This window comes from Camellia sinensis, chromosome 10, assembly GCF_055761805.1.
Source record: "Camellia sinensis isolate YWXY chromosome 10, ASM5576180v1, whole genome shotgun sequence".
Lineage (NCBI taxonomy): Eukaryota > Viridiplantae > Streptophyta > Magnoliopsida > Ericales > Theaceae > Camellia > Camellia sinensis.
In genome coordinates, this window is record NC_138970.1 from 14,515,533 (window position 1) to 14,533,630 (window position 18,098).

The following is an 18,098-nucleotide window of genomic DNA, read 5'->3' on the forward strand; positions in this document are numbered from 1 at the left end:
TTTATTTCCAAGTACTTGTACAAGCTTTGTGATTAGAACAGATTATTGCTTAACCTTGAACTTTATCACTTAGAGGAATATTTCAAAATAAACAAATTTAGCTTTGCTGTTTACCAAACAGAATTAGCTTTGGTGTTTATCAAACAGAATTAGCTTTGGTGTTTACCAAACGGAATCAGCTTTGGTGTTAACCAAACGGAATCAGCTTTGGTGTTAACCAAATGGATTTAGCTTTGGTTTTATCCACACGGAAAAAGTTTTGAAACGACCAAACGGAATTTAGTTTTGGTCTGCACTCAAACATGCCAAGTGGAATTGCTTGGTAGAGTTATGTTTGGCCACCAAAATGGACCTTAGCCAAGTGGAACTGCTTGGTGGAAACCGCCCTAACAAAATTTTTGATGCCCAATTCTTTTTCTTGGCAATAACATAATTTCTTAAAGTATCATCACAACAACACAAACAACATCAACATCACCTTAAGCAGCTCTCCCAAAGAGTGAGTTCTTCAATACCAATCTTACTTAGCTCCAGGTGGAGGCAAACAATTATTTTTTCTTAAAGTTAACCTGGACCTAAGCAAGCTACTTTCATTCAATTACAAAGATCAATGCAACCATACAGACCGAGCATCTATTCGGACCCATGGACCCAACAGTGCTCGGCCAGGGGCAAACAGTATGAACAAAGGCAAGTATGGAAACAAAACATATCAGACTACAATATCATAAGCGAAATTCTATCAACGGCACAATTGGCCCCACAAAACAGTAGCAAGAAGAAAGAGAAATTGTCTTGACCAATTTAAGGGGGCAACTCGTTAGGAAGACCGAGCCCCAATACAGCAGAAAAGTTCAAAAAAAAAAAAAAAAAAAAGAAGAAGAAGAAGAAGGAAAAATGTGAAAAGAAAAACTTCAAATCATTCCAAAGATCACTTCAACTTTTATCAGCAGGAGGAACTTTAAGAGTAGCATCCACAATCTTATCCAGGTCATCTTGGGGAGGAAAAGTATAGGTAGCTCCAACTTCCTGAGAAATAGAAGCCTTTTTAACCACATCTCCCACAGCTTCAGTTTCCAGGGTTTCACCCCTTTCAACATTCACTGTCTTATTGGCAATATCGCTCTCCAAAGTCTTGGTTACAGAATCAGTTCTGGGGGAAATCTTAGCTGGAAGAATAGCAGGGGTAACAGCAGCCTTCAGACCCAAGGACTTTGAGGGAACAGGAATATCCTAAAGCAAGGGAGAACCTTCAGGAATCTGAGCAGCTGCCAGAGCACTTGTCCAACCCTTAAGAAAAAGCTTATCTCGCAACACCAGTACTTCTTCTTTGTAAGCGGCACTACCTTTATCCCAACCTTGCTACCAGTACTTAGCCTCCTAAGTGGAAGGTTCAGCGGCCATCACCACAATAACTGTCTCTAGCTCAGCCACCCCTTCAAGTTGGGCCTGCACCACGATGGCAGCTTTCTTGGACTTCTCAACCGAGGTGATGACCTTGCTCAAACAGAACACCTCCCTCTCAGCAGTCCTTCGCCTCTCCTTCTCAGCATCTAAATTCACTATCAGTCTTTCAGCATTCATGGCGGCCTCTAGTACGGCCTTCTCTAGTTCCTCAGCTCTGGTGATTGATAGGTGCATCCTCTGAATACACTACAGTGGATAACAAGATGTTAAAGGAAAGCAAGCAGTAAAAAAACACCAAAAGAATTCAGAAACACTTACAGCCGTCATCATTTGAAGGGTCCCCTTTAGAACCGGAATATCACGGGCCCGTTGTGATCTGCCATGTCTACTGGCATTAACTAAGTCTTGGTCAGGTCAAAAGCAAAGTCCCCTGAAGCAATGACTGAATCAGAAGAAGAAATGGATATGCCCTGATACAGCATTGGCGGCTCCCACTTTTCAAATGACTCATCCTCAATAGGATCTTTAGAAGCCTCTCCAATTACCGTCTTGCCAGTCTCCCTCATTCTCTTCTTCGCCCTTGCAGCAACTAAAGTAGAGGGTTCAGCAGCAGCAGTACAAGAGCCAGAGGCCCCTATCTCCAACTTCACGTCCATAAGGCTCTTCGGTTCATCCTTAAACAAAAGGGCCCCCAAAACATCAGAAGAGCCAAAAGCCTCCGCTTCCAAATCCACCAACACTCTCCTTTTTGACATTGACCCATCCCCTGTGAAACTGGGAGTAGGAGAAGGTGTCCTCTCAGATGGCAAGCCTTGGCCTCGGCAGCAGTTTGTGATCAGAGGGGTAAGGGACATGTCAATTTCAGTGTTAGAATCCAGAAGAGACGCAGTAAGCCTCACTTTCTTCAGGATGGTGGAACGATAAGTCGCCTCGTAGTCCAGCAGTTCGGGCGCAGAACCTCTTCTTATACCTTAGAACTGCCTTGATGGCTTTGGCATTCTCTTGGTTCGACCTGCGCTGAAAACAAGAAGCCTCCGCAGAAATAAGGAACAATGTTAAAACAACATTCAAAAAAGGTAAAAACACAAAAAATACTAGGAATAAAGACTCAAACCTGGATAGCCATCTTTCTGGGGCATCCGTTCAGATTGGAACTCAGTTCCAACAAGAAACTCCCAATTACCTTCGACTTGTAGGAAATCGTCATTATGTTTGTCCGAATCAGGTAAGCCAGTTACAAGATGACAATCGGCCGAGCTAACACGGAGATAATAAGTGTTGTGATCCTTGTTGTGTGAAAGGGTATAGCAACTCAAAATGTCCCAGATGTCTAAGTTCAAACCCAACCACCTATTAAGGGCGGAGACACCACAGACAACTCGGAACAGATTGACAGACATTTGCATAGGGGTAAGCTGAACTTGGTGCAGGAAACGGCACACCAAGGGATCAAGGGAAAATTGACCCCTCTTTCAACAATGGCTGCGACTGGGAAAGCAACAGTACTTCTAGTACCCATGCGCTTGGCATCAACCTTCGCCAGCAAAAGGGTCACATCATCTGGGATACCATAGTCTCGGCGAAACGAGGCCATTGCCTCAGGGGTATCCACTAACGATCAAAATTTCCTCATTATTCAGACCTATTAGGGCGAAGACAAAACTCAAACTAAGCAAAAAGTAGAACTAGACGCCGGAAACAATGGCGCAAGGGCCAAAGAGGGCGATCAAGATGAAAAACTAGAAGAAAAGATAAATTTCAAAGGAACTTACAGAGATTAAAACAACAGCGACAAATAGACAGCCTTGAAACGAGAGCGAGAATGGCAACAATAATGGTAATGGAACGTCTGGGCAGAGCACCATCGTAACCAAGGCAGAGGAATAGAAAGGGTTTTGGACTCTAAAATGTGGAGATAGACGAAGGGAATTTGAATTGACACCCCCAAAGCATTTATTGCGCTCAGCTAGCGCGAAGGTACACAATCATGCCCATCTGTATGGAATTGGCGCATTATCTCTACGCACTAGTACCAAACCGCCACGTGTCACCATGGGAAGACATAGATAAGGGGCGTGCGTCAGGATTGAACCATTACTAAGGCCGAACTGGGGCAGATCCAAAGGAACACGACACGACGCTTAGAAGTGTAGAGCAGTAGCTCCCCCCAAGGGGAACCTTAGCGTGAGCTAGGGTGCAAATGAAGGGGCTAAATATAAAATGGGTCGGATCCAAACCTTGGGCCGGCCCAATCCATTAGATTCAAGTCCAGAGGAGCTGGGGAAACAAATGGGCCAGCTAGTTAAGCCCAATTATATCATCAACAATCCATCCAAGTCCTCAAGCACTTGGGCCCAACCCGCAATAGAAAGGTCAGTCCAGCCATGATGCTGGGCTGGGCCGAGCTGCAGGACCTGATCCTTGGACCGAACCAAGATGGGCCAAGCCCATACAAAGATATCCTATTGGGCCAGCCCATCTCTACAAGCAATCTCATAGAGGGCCGAGCCGAGGCACAATGATACCGAGCCAAAGGAACACACCAAAGAAACGTGGAAGCTGTGAGTGCATGCATATGCAAGTTGTCACCACAGCTGGTCCCCTACACTTAGAATTACGGAAATGGTTAATCAAGGGAATGTGGTTTGTTATCAGCATGACTGCAATGAGTATATACGCCCCTTGTCAACTACCAGATGGTCCCCTACGTTGAGCAATGCAAAAGGAAACTTGACAGTACCAAAGCTCTATGAAACCATCTTGGGCAACAAGTAAGGAGTTATATATAAACTACATTCATTTCACATTGAAGGTAACTAATCTAAGTTGAACCATACTCACTTAACCACAACTCTCTACACTTAGAGAGTACCGTCCATCTTCTCCGATCACTTACTCCCACACCGGAGGGGTTATCCGGCCAACTCCGGCCGGGCAACTTTAACAGTGCTCATTGTTGTAGGGTCCTAATTCCTAGATAGTCCAATCAGGTGTGGAGCTTCGATCCACAATCATCTAGTACAGTATTTGGTACGCATAGTATGAGATCAAATAATTGATTATATGTTCAAATCATACTGTTTTTTCAATAATAAAAAATATTGCACATGCTGAAAAAAATCTAAATGTATAATAAAATTGCCTCATTTATAATAATTCAAGCTTTTACACGTAATATCTGTCTGAGAATTTTTGAGAGACTTTTCTCGTTTCCAATAATCTTTTTTTCTTTTATTACGTGAAGTCACACTCATGCCTGTTTCACGTATATTCCAACCGACAATGCTAGGTAGCTCAAATTTTTATGGCTCAAATGGCTCAAATCTGTCAGAACGACGTCGTTTTGACAGATTTTGAGTGTAAAACGATGTCGTTTTGACAGATTTGAGCCATTTGAGCCACAAAAATTTGAGCTACCAAACATTTTCCTATTCCAACTGTAGTGCACAAGTTATACCAATTTTTTTAAGAAATATTTATCAATAAATGCTATCGCACAAAAAAATATTTTAATTAGTTCTAAATTTTTTCTATTGATCTGTTAAGTCTTATTAGTGGAGTGTTTCTTTCCGTGTGGTCCTATTTTTTATTTAGTAGTATTTTGGTGGACAATTATGCCCTTTTATTAATGTAACATGTATGATGTGATATTTCAATGTGACATGTATTAATGTGACACTCTAACGATGCGATACACTAAAAAAATTAAAAATTTCTTAGTGTACTTTTTCTTAAATATGACAGCGTAACGGGTATAATGTACTTCAAAACTTTTAGTCAAAAAAAAAATTAAAAACTCCTTAGTGTACTTTTCTCAAATGTGACAACATGACGGATATAATATGACACTATAAAAAAAATTAAAAATTCCTTATTGTACTTTTTTGAAACGTAACACGTGACACTCTAATGTGGCGAGTATGATGTGACACTCTAAAAAAATTAAAAACTCTTTAGTATACTTTTTCAAAATATGACACTCTAACATGGAGGATATGATGTGACACTAAAAAACTCTTTAGTGTACTTTTTCTAAACGTGACACTCCAATGTAGCGGGTAAATAAGTCATTACACATTAAAAATGGCTAAATGGATCACAAGAAAAAAATATGAAACTATATAAATTACAAGTCCAAAATATGAGACTTATTGATCAATCCCTCCCCCCCTTTTTTAATTCATACAACATTTAGTTTTATTTATTTATTTATTTTCATTAGTAATTTGTGAGTCGTATGGATGAAAAAGTAAAGTGGTATATTTTCTACTAAAATATATTTTTACCTTTGTTTAGTTATGTATTCATCCACTATCTGCATTAGTTTTGATGATTTTAATCTTACTAAAATTGAGGTTGTTAGTGTAATCTATTAAATTTATAAGATTAATTATATATATTTTTGTCAAACTTAAAGGGAAGTGAGTCTAATTTATTCGTTTTTCTATAAATCCACCAACATGTTCACATACATCGAAACTTTGTCCAATTTTTATTTTTTACGTTTGACAAAATTCAAAGATGAAGAGGAGAAAAAGAGGATTGAAGGTGTGAGATTGTGTGAATTTCCCATTTTTTATCCAAGTTTGGTATATCATGAGTTATATGTAGGGACAGTTTGTTTCTTTATCCTTTTTCCTCTTTATTATACAAAATTTGTAGCAAAACTGTTTGTAGCAAAACTGTTACGTACTTTCACATGAGGTAGGTCCACAGGATAAAATTGTTTTAAGTATTAATCTTCCAAACCAAAAAATTTTACAATCATCGTTTGAGGTGGGTCTTGTTTTTAATGCTAAAGTTTTATTTATTTATTTATTGCATACTATATTATTTTTTAAAAAATCATAAACTTTGATGGTTTTTATAGCATATTTCTTTCTCATTTAAATATCATACTTTCCACTGTTTATTTTTGTAAATTAATTTTTAAATTAACCTTCAAGCCCAAACATGCATGGGATATAAAGATGAATTATGTTTCAAGACTTCCAACATTTTTGCCAAAGCAAGGATAGGTTGTACTTTATTCTCCCCCAAAAGTGCAGTCTATGAACAATTTCTTTCTGCCATGCTCTGATCTTCTTCTTCATTCAACTTTTTTTTTTTTTTTTTTTTTTTTTTTTGTATTCAAATATGTTCTTTTTGTTATTATTGGATATTTATTCATGTTTGCTAGCATCGTGACTAATTTCAGAACTCTGAAGTTAATAACCAAGTAAACCTCTAGTAATCCCTTAAAGCGATTCAAACTCAAAATTTTAAATTTTATTCTTAAATTTTTATCGTTTAGCTAACTCTTAATTTTTTTTTAAGAATGTATTAGGCTAAATTTGGGATTCTTTCTTAAAGGAGCCAGCTGCACGTGGAACAATGATTAGGTAGTTCTAAAATATCAATTAGAATTGTTAATGTGATATTTTTGAAAAATCACAAACATGTTAGAAGATCATTCATCCATTTGCAGAATGAGAAATAAATTAACATATAATACTATATATATATTTAAGATCGGCTCCATCTAATACTATTAATACATAATAATAATAATAATAATAATAATAATAATAATAATAATAATAAAAAACTAGTATCTATTTGGTCTTAACATGAACAAAAAAGAGAAGTAATATCCATTATTTAACTATAAAATAAGAGTGTATTTTTGTTTTTTTATTATAGATATTAAGGGCATTGACATCCACACATAAAATAAGGGCAAACTGGGAAATGCAATAAATTAGCTATTTTTTTTAGTATTGCTATTAGCACCTCATCTATTATTTTGAATCCCTCATTTTTTAACTTTTTTTATTATAATAATAGCCTCAAATGAAATTACTAAAAATGACATTAATAATTTTTAAACACCCCATCTCACAATAAAGACCACACAGCCACTATATCATGAGTTAGCGTTTATGAAAGTACTCACCTCCATCACTATCTATCCATCTTTTCCAAATTCCACCTTCAAAACCAACCCACCCTCAAAACCTTTAAAATCTTTTGGCGGCAATATTTTGGCGATGGCAGTGACAACCATTTGGTTACCAACACTTCTCCAGCAATGATAATGAGTATAAGTTTTTCCGACAACTACAACTCCATGAGACGAAAGGAGTACAACAATAAAAACTTAGAGGAGGTTCATAGATTTGATAGTGTTCTTAGCTCAGGAAATATTAGTCTTGTAAAGGTAAGTTTCTTAAAAAAAAATGACAAAAATAATAAAAACTGTTTGCCATTTTTTCGGGACTGAACTTCTAACATATGACCGAAATTCGGGAACACAAGCCCAAACATTGTTCACTTGTTCGGGAACAGGTAACCGAATATTTCTTATTTGTTCAGGAATAGATAATCGAAACTCGTAGCGGTCGCAGAACCCACAAAAAGGGAATGTTGAATCAAGAACAAAAAACCCTACATTTATTTTCTCAGGTTATAAATAAGTACGTGGAAATGAAATAATAATCACCTTCGTGGGTTTCGTTAGGATTTTGGGAGAAAGACTTTTTGAGGTGTGAAGGTTTGCATTCAATTGAATGGGTGAAATGTTTTTTCAAAGACAATTTTGATATTATTTGGAAGGAGAAAAGAAATTTTAAGGGTTTTTAAATTTATAAATGGGGGTCCAAAAAAATGGAAGGTTCAAAATTATTGATAGAGTGCTAATAGTTACACTCATTAGCATGTTGAATTCAACATTTTTGTTACCATCAATAGTTTAAAAAAAAAAAAAAAAAAAAAAAAAAAAAAAAAAAAAAAAGAAGAAGAAGAAGAAGAAGTTGAAGTTGGTTAATATTATTTCATGGCCGTGAGGAAGATTATTATAATTGTCAATAATTTTAATGGAAGTTGGTATAATTTATCCTTTGCACAAATTTCATGTGGGGCATTGAGGGTGTTTGGTGAAGATATTTTCACCCAAATTATAGATTTTAGCTTTTATAAAGCTAAAGTAGACTATTTGTTACAGATTATTCAAAACAACTTCAACTTATAACAACTTTTTTTTGGTACAAAATCTGATTTTGAGAAGTGTGCTGCTAAATGTCCCTACTTATTTATTTTGGACCCCTCACTTCTTTAAATCCCCGCTCACATAATTGAAATCCTCTCATATTCTCTTTGAACACCTACCTTAATACCAAATATATCCTTGTATTTGGACCCCTAATTCTACTTTTCTATTCCACCGCCGACAGCGCCGCTCCGACGATCTCACTTCTGGCAACCCCCACGTCCTTCCTCCTTTATCTTTCTTCTTCTTCTTCTTCTTCTTCTTCTTTTTCTTCTTCTTCCCTTCCTCCTCTTCCGTTTCTCTCTAGTTTGCACCCTTGTCACTTTGCATGCACCTATTGCGCAACTTCCTAACCTATTCCACTCTCTTTCCACTCCAATCATCATCACCAACAATAACGATTCAGTCGACGTTTCATCGGAGATCGACGGTCCTAGCCTCACTGCCATGTCCAAAGCTCGAGTTTTCTCTGACGTCAACGTTCTTCACCCCAGTGAGTATTGGGATTACGAATCGCTCGCTGTTCAGTGGGTGTAAATTTGAACCAAAAAACCCTAATCTTCTTCTAGTTTGCTTTCTATTTCTTCTTCTTCTATTTTTTATTAGGTTTTTACTATAGCTAATGATTAGAATGATCGAACTGTTGATCATTTTAGATTGATCATCATGTACTTTGCAGGTATATATATATATATATATATAATAGTAACAACAGCAACGAAGGAGTGGAAATATGAAGTTCTATTTTTTCTTCACTTTCAATTGTTCATCCAGATAAGTAAACAGATGTCAGGTGGAACCAATATGAAGTTCCAATTTTTCTTTACTGTTCCATTTTATTTTGGTGAAGGTCGCCGGAGGTGATGGAAAATTAGGGTTAGAAGGTTAGGGAGGAGGGTAAAATTGAAACTTCATATTTGGACAAAATTGAAATTTAAAAAAAATAAAAGAGATAGGAGTCCAAAGAAGAAAGAAATGTGCTAATAGCATCCCTCTTTTGAGAATCACCTAACTAGCCACTTCTGATTCACCACTTATGCAGTGAGTCTTCTACTTTACTTAAATGTCCCTGTCGTTTCTCTCTACCACTGGTCTCTCTCTCTCTCTGCTCTCTCTCTCTCCCCCTCTCTCTCTCTTTGCTGGACTTGAAAGAAATTATGGGTATGAGTCAGACAAGTAATCATCAAATTGTAGTGCATGCTTTTTTAATATTTATATCATTTTTATTATCTAAAAATAATTTTAATGTCAATTTGTCATGGAAATAATTATTAAAATATAATAAATTTATTTTTGTATAATGTTTATATCATTGTTATTATATAAAAATAAAATCATTATGTTAATTTGGGGTTGGAATGATCTCTTAATATGTAATTAATAGCAAAAAGACAAGATAAATTCAATTTATAACTAACAAGGGTAAAAAAAGACATTTACACAGCAAAAAGCTACTTCACAGTTTATTTAGCAAATATTACTCAGTAACTTAAACGTATAATCCAACAGTTATACCAAACAGATTAATGGCTTCTGATTAAAGTCATAATGTATAATTTGTTAAGATACAATTTATAATTTTTTTTAACAGTTACATCAAACGGGGCCATTGAATGCTTCCCTTGGCTAGTTGGACTATGATATTCAACATTTTGTTACTATCATGAAATTATTAAAAATTCGTTTAGGATAGTTTTAGAATCATGATTTGATTGTGCAGTTGTATTTCAATTTATAAATTTTGAATTGAGTTTTGAAAAGAGAAAATTTATTTAGTTATGAGTTTTGAAAAGAGTTTTGAGATATATTTTGAGTTTTGAATTGTATTTTGAAATTTTTTGGATTTCTTTTTTTTACATATTTAAAAATTTTCATAATTTTTCTTTTTTATGGTAAATATTTTTTATTGTAAATATTTATTTACTTTTTAATGTGTGTTGTATTTACTACATGTGTGCACTATATTTTTTTTTAAATATCTAAAATATATTTTTTAAAATATTTAAAATGTATTTTTATTATGTTAAATAAAAAAAATTATTTTAAATATTTTATTTTATTTTTTAAATATTTTTATTTTTATAGGACCTATTTGGTAACCATTTCGTTTTCAGTTTATATTTACAAAATGTTAAAAAATTGTCATAAAAACTTGTTTGATAATTTTTTTGGTTTGTAAATGATTGTCTCAGTTTATAAATTTAAGGAAAAAACGTAAACTCAAAAAATGAGTTTATGTTGGTTTTTTAAACAGAAATTTAAAAATTTGACTAACAAATTTTTATTTTCAAATAATTTTTTTTTCAATTGGGTTTTTTTAAAATTAATTTTTTTTGAATTATAATGTGTATGATCCCATTGTAATAAATAATAAAAATAAATAAATATAACTGTTTCAGGCTTGAACAAACATATTTTTTAGTTTATGTTTTTAAAATTTTCAAACATTTTGTTCTAATGAAATGAGTTTATAGTTTATGTTTTTCTAAAAATAAACAAAAATCAGTTTGTAAAATTTTTGTAAATATAAACAAAAAAGCATAAATGTTACTAAACACTACCTTAATATTTAAAGTATTTTTTAAAATATATATATATATTTTTTAAATATTTAATTTTTTTAAATTTAAAAATCTTGGATCGCCCATATATATCTAAATCATAACAAATTATTTGGCTAATACTTAAAAAATAACAAAATATTTTTTTCAAAAAAATAAAAAAAAATATTTTTCTTCAAAAATAAAAATAAACAAAATATTTTTTGAAATTTTATATTTTTTTTTCAAAAATATTAAATAAAAAATAATTTCAAAGAACAAAATAAAATAAAAAAATTGATTTTTTTTTAAAAAAAAAATTTGAAAAGAGTTTTTTTAGTTTTGAGTTATGTGTTTGGTTATGAATTTTGAAAATAATTTTTGAGTTTTAAATTGTGTGTTTGGTTATGAATTTTAAAAATAATGTAATTTTTTTTAATTGAAATCACGGTTACAAACTAAACCAAGCACTAACATTTAACACAACAAACCAAATGCTACTTCCTTTCCAAATGAGAGAACAACCACAATCAAACTGAAGCAAACATTCATCCTCACCAAAGAAAAAAAAAAAAAAATCAAATGCCTCTTTCTTTTTATCTTTTTCTTTTTCTTTTTTTTTTTTTTTTTGCTCAATTTTATTTCATGCTCACCAAAGACAAAATCACAACACAACCAACAAAGCAAACCAAAAAATTCACAAAACATCACCAAGAAACAAGTATCAAGTAGTCTAGGAGGACACAATCTAGGTCTAAAATTGCAAAATTGAACATCACAGATGCTACTAAGAGACCTACAACATCTTATTTATTCAAAAATCCTTGACGAAAAGGATCTTGCGAGGTTGGAATAGTCACTCATTTTCCATAATTTGTGCAATTTGTGATAGGATTGATAGCAATAAAAGTTTGAATAAAGCTCAAGACATTGGCTAATGTAGCACTTGTACCCTCTTAGAACTTTTGGGAAGTTTATTTGAATTCTTTATTTTATTTTGGGAATCTTTAGTGTTATTGTATCTTGGTTTTGGAGGAGTATGATCCGATTTATACTCGTTGAGTTTGTTTGTTTGCGCTTGTTCTTGTCAAAAAGTTTCTTGGGAACTTAGAAATTCTATTCTAGGGTCGACATCAGCCTTCCTAAGGGTCAATCCTTACTTGTTGGTGAAGTTTCTTGAAGTGTTGTTGGAATATAGGGTAGACACCAGTCTGGGGAGGGTCGACCCTCTTATATTGCAGAATCTGTGTGTGTTAGTTGCTGGAAAATAGGGTCGACCCCCTCCTATCTAAGGGTCAACCCCCTTGCTAGTGCCAGATTGTCTTTTCTACCTAAAAGGTCGACCTCCCTGCCCGAAGGGTCGACCCCTGCGTGTTTTTTTTCTCTCTCCAGATTTTGGGGTTCGAATGGGCCCTATCTTTTGGTTGGGGGGGGGGGTTTGGGCCTATTATTTTATTTGAGTTTAGGGCTATTCTCTACTACTATAAATAGGCTTAAACCAATTTTCTCTCATTATTTTCTTTCCATTTTTCCTTTCAACCCGTGATTTCTCTCTTTTATTTCTAAAACTTGACTTTTCGTACTTAGATCTTTAGATCTACTCACCTAGAGCCATATTTTCACCTTGGTCCTTTGGGAAAGGTTATAGATCTTGTCAAGGGCTTCCTATTGATTCAAGTAGCTCGTGGTTTTGTCACCGGGGATTTTTGGATTGATTTCTTTTCGCTTCAAGAGATAGGGATTTCTTTACTCCTTCCCAATACTTCATCTATAGATAAATATGTGGTAGATTTTATTGCATAAAAACCATATTCATTATAGATTTTCTTGAAAGCCATGAAAGGGGATCTAGGGTTTGACATTTGTGATTGGAGTTGTTAAGTTGTTTGTTGTTGGTTTATTTGGGAAAATAATTTATTATGTTTGTCAAGAGAGGGAGGAATGCCATAATTTACTATTATTGATTTAATGGATTTAAAAGGGAGGAAAGCCCTAATTTAATGTTATTGATATAATGGATTTAAAAAGGGAGGAAGTTGAATAATTCTTATATATTTTGCTAATATGAGTTGCATGATTGTGTTTATATCAAAAGAAAATAAAAAGGAGAAGTAACCACAGTGTTGGTTTTGTTTTAGACTAATCACGTGAAGTTGAGTTGAGTTATGATTTTGATACCAATGGAATTGGTTTTGTAAAATAAAGAGGATGGATTTGGTTTTATTTTTGTAAAATGACGAGAATGAATTCTTAGAAAATGGTTGGAGTTGTATGGATTGGAAAATAAAGAAAAGTGGTTTTTGAAAGAAAATGAAATCATCACCCTTTGTAAATTGATAATGAACTTGAGGTTGAATTTTGGAACCTTTACATATTATCACTGTTAGTGGACTGAAAGTCTTGCAAGAATTGGATTTTGTCTTTCCTTACGTATTAGATGTAGAGATGGATAGATATGAATGTAAATGGTGGAGTTGGATATTTGTAATCTCTCACCTATGAAAATATGGATAGTTTATCTATTTTGGAGACTGTATATATGTTTAGAAATATATGTTTTGGGCTATCGGTGGAGGATAGCTATGACTGTTACAGAAATTGCATGCGGACTTGGAGAATTGAAATTAATCCTTCATTGGTTATCATTGAATATGACGGTTTGATTAAATTATTGAATGTGTGAATTTTGATAGTCATTGTATATGACACGCCTTTAAATACATTGTATACATATCATTGTTTGGAAAAAGATAGGGGATGTACTCCATTGGTTGGGAGAAGATAGGGGATGGACTCCATTGAAAATTAAGTTGGCCGGAGCGTCCAGGGTGAAGGTCTCGAAGTCTTATATATATATATATATATATGGGTGCTGATTCCATCGGATGAGAATTCCGTAAAATGGCAAAATTGAAGTGCTTGTGTATAAATGGGTGTCGATTCCCTTGGATGAGAATTCCGTAAAATGGTAAAATTGAAGTGTTTGTGTAATAATTGTGTTGATTGAGAACTCTTGAGTTGTAGCCTCAGTTGGGTGTTTAAAATGTAATGAATTGGCTCATGAATTGAGATAAAATAAATTAGCTTGAAATGAATTGTCATGAAATGAAGTAAGACTAAAATGCCTAAAGGTGTATCCTTGGCTTACCATGCTTAAGGTAGGTAGAGTGGAACTTGTTTATCATTATTGTCTCAGTATATTTGTGTAAATTATGGGTCATGATGGTTATGGTTCTGGAAGACCGAGTTGCCTCATTTGTTAAGTAGATAGTTGTTGGTTGCTTGTTGTTTTCCCTTTGTACTGAATGTATATATGTAAAGACATCAATGCGTTGGAAACAGACGTAAGTACTGTATCGAAATTGTGAATAATGTGAAGGACATCGAATACTTGTGAACATGTTTCAAGAAGGTAAAACGTAATGGGTTTTGCGAAATTGTTTTCAGGAACTTGTTATTGTCAAATGAATTTTGGGGAAAAGGTAACAAGAAGAAAGAAAAGTAAATTGCTTATGTTGTTGAGCGAAATGAATGATTTTGAGAAAAGTTCCTATATAAGTATATTTCTGTATAAACCGTCACAATATGTATATGATATGATTTAAAGCATTCATGATCATAGTTATCTGTATGTTGTTATTGTTTAGGATCACATTGGGATCCCTACTGGACTTTATGTTCATCCCATGTTGCTAATCATTTTTCAGGTGAACGTTGAGAAGGGTTCAAGATAGAGGATCTTCTTTATGTGTTGGCCATGGGGCCTTTTATTTGTAGGTGAAATTCCGTTGATGTAAAAGGATTAAACCCTTTCTTTTAATTTAAAATATGTAAGCCTACGGGCAGTTTACTTATTTTTATCTCATGTTGCATTCATTTTATATTCGAATGAGAGAACCTTTAATAATAGTACTCGTTATTGTATTGAATTCGCGCATATGATCTCTGAAATTATATTATAATAAAAAATTTGGTAATGGTAGCCGTTGGCATAAAAAGTAGGGCGTGACAACTTGGTATCAATGCGAGTCGGGTTTGAATACTTTGGGCTCGTGGGGAGTGGTTTTTACCACATCAGGTTTACTATGCTTGGTGAGGATGTTGCATATAGTTAGTATAAGTGTTAGGATTTATATGTTGCATTTATGTGAGCGTGGGATTAAGTTTCTTGGATGGTACTTATAACCGGTGAACTTGCTTTGAGGTCTTATCGGAAACACGCCTGATCAACGTGGTGATAGGAATTCCTTAGGAGTTACGGGATGAGTGTCTATAACGCCCTCAAAAATAAGACATAATCATCTATTCATAAATTCCATAAAACATAATAGAAATGTTACATATTACATTTATCAGAGCATTCTTTACAAAAGAGATTAAACAAATAAATGTCCTACGGGTTTACAGTTTTCCAAGTAATAACTTGGTTACAACAAAAGAGAGTCCTAGCTCTATACATAGAAAGCCCTTGGCTTGAATATACATTTAACATCAAAACAAAATAACAAAAATGGAGTCTTCAACTCCTCAACCTCTAAGCTAAGACCTTGGAGGTGGCATATCCCCTGTACCTAAAAAATGATGTCCCAAGTAAGGTGAGTCAAAGCCCAGTAGAGATATACTAAACAGTATATGAGAATTAACTAAAACATTAGCATCCGATAAATATTTAACACTTGTAAACCAACTTACACCATTTCCATAACCAATCAACATTGACATCCATATTTCAATCCGCTTCCATTTATATTTCCACTTCAATTCATTTACATGGTTCGTTTATCCAAACAATTCAAATGAGACTACAACTCATATAACAACACTTCAATCATAAAAAGCATTCGTACACTTCAATTCACTTGCCATTTTACGGAACTACGTCCAAGGGAACCGGCACCCAAATATATTTAAGATTTCGGGACTTTCACCCTGGACACTCTGGCCAACTTAATTACCAATGGAGTCCATCCCCTATCTTCTCCCAAATAATGGAGTACATCCCCTATCTCCTCCCAAACATTGGAGTGCATCCCTTATCTCCTCCCAAACAATGATACATATTCAATGTATTTAAACACGTTGTCATATACAATGATCAAATAAATCACATATTTAATGTGTTAATCCAACTGTCATATTCAATAACTGATTCCCATTGATTAGTTTCAATTTACCTAATCATCATGCATTTTCTATAACAATCATGGTTATCCTCCACCGATAGCCCAAAATAGTTATATCTAAATAGATAATTAAATCTATCAAACAGGTAATTTATCGACTTTTCCATTGGTGAGCGATTCATCGACCCAACTACACCATTTTATCACCTTTTCCCCAAATTTCATAATTTCTAAACCAATTTCATATTCCCACATTGATTTCGTAATTCAAACCAATAATTAATTCAGTTCAAATTTGGGGCATTTTTCTCCCTTTCTCAAATATTGCACACAATGGCCAAATTTTCCCCCATTATACACAAATAACCCCATTTTCAAGACCTCACATACATATAGAACCCAAAAATAGAAAACCCCTCTTTTACTATTTCAAACTCAAAACCCTAACTTCACCTAAACCAACCATTTATACAAAATGACCAATATTTATGTTAAAGCTCATAGTAATGAGTAGATTATCCCTACCTCAAATGGAGAAGCTCAAAGGAGAAGAAGAGAGAAACTCAAGATGCAAATCCACACTTTTTTGGATCAAAGGGAAGCCCTCATTATGCTCTAGCTTTTTTACGAAGAGACTAGGGTAGAGAGACCTAAGAGCATGGTGTATTTGTAGAGAGAGGGGGAGTTTTAGATAGAGAGGAAGCCGGATTAGGGTTTGGAGTAAAAAGGAAATCAAAAAGTGATTTAAAATCACGCTGCTGCGAACTGATATATATGGAGCTCGCTCGAGCGAAGGAGTTGTCACTCGAGCAACCAGACACAAAGGAACCTCGCTCCAGCGTAAGAAGTGTCGCTCGAGCGGACAATGCAAAGCTTCAGGTCTGCAACGCAGAAGCACGCTCGAGTGCAAAAATTCTCATTCGAGCGAAGTAACACATAACACAGAGTCGCTCGAGCACAAGAAAGTTCGCTTGAGTGAAGAATACCAACCTTCAGGTCTTACAGAGACGCATATGCATCCTTGAGCGCAAGAATGCTCGCTCAAGTGAAAGGACAAATAACACAAGCCTCGCTCAAGCGCAAGAAAGCTCGCTCGAGCGAAAGCTGCGTCTGAAAAAAATCCTGAAGACCCTCAATCCTCGCTCGAGCGCAAGAACCTTCGCTCGAACGAAGAAGCAAATACCCAAGGCTCGCTCGAGCGCAAAAAGCCTCGCTCGAGCGAATAAGCCAAAACCTGGGCAGCAACTATTTGCACCAACTCAACACCAACCTGTTCCAAACTCACCCAACACGTCCCAAAACTACAAGGAACCAAAGGACAGAAAAAAATACAGACAACATCAAATAACCACGGAACCTGAGTTCGGAACACAACAAGGATCGGGGTAAAACCTAGATTGCTATAGTGTCTATCCTTGAGGACTTTATTCAATTATGTACTTAGGTGTTTAATTGTTTATACGCAATAGAAATTATATGCTTTTGGAGGCAAGTGTGTCTTGTAGCCTAGAGATGTCGAGTGCGTGCCTTAGGAAAGGTTGTTGTGTTGAGTATTAAGCGTGGTTTTGTTTCTGGATTTTATAAGATGTCTACACGAGGAAATGGAGGTCGAGTTGGGAATAAAAGTGCCGGTAGGGGCACAACGGTTCCTTTAGCACCTGCCGTTACAGCATCGGCTATCGGTGAGGAAGTTGCACACGAGATTGTAAGAGCAGTGCAAGAGGCTCTAGCTCACAATGAGGGTGACAATAGGTATACCCTCAAACTTACTATGGAGTTTCTTTGCTCCAGACAGTCGAATTTTTTTTTTTTTTAGTGAGGCTATACCGTTGGAGGTGGAGGATTGGTTATAACAGAATACCAAGACTCTTGATATGCTCAGAGTCGAAGATGAAGGATTGAGGGTCTCTTTGGAGACTTTTCAGTTGAGAGGAGATGCGAGTTATTAGTAGAAGTATGCTAAGAACACAGTAGGTAACAAGTGGGTTGCTTTCACGGAGG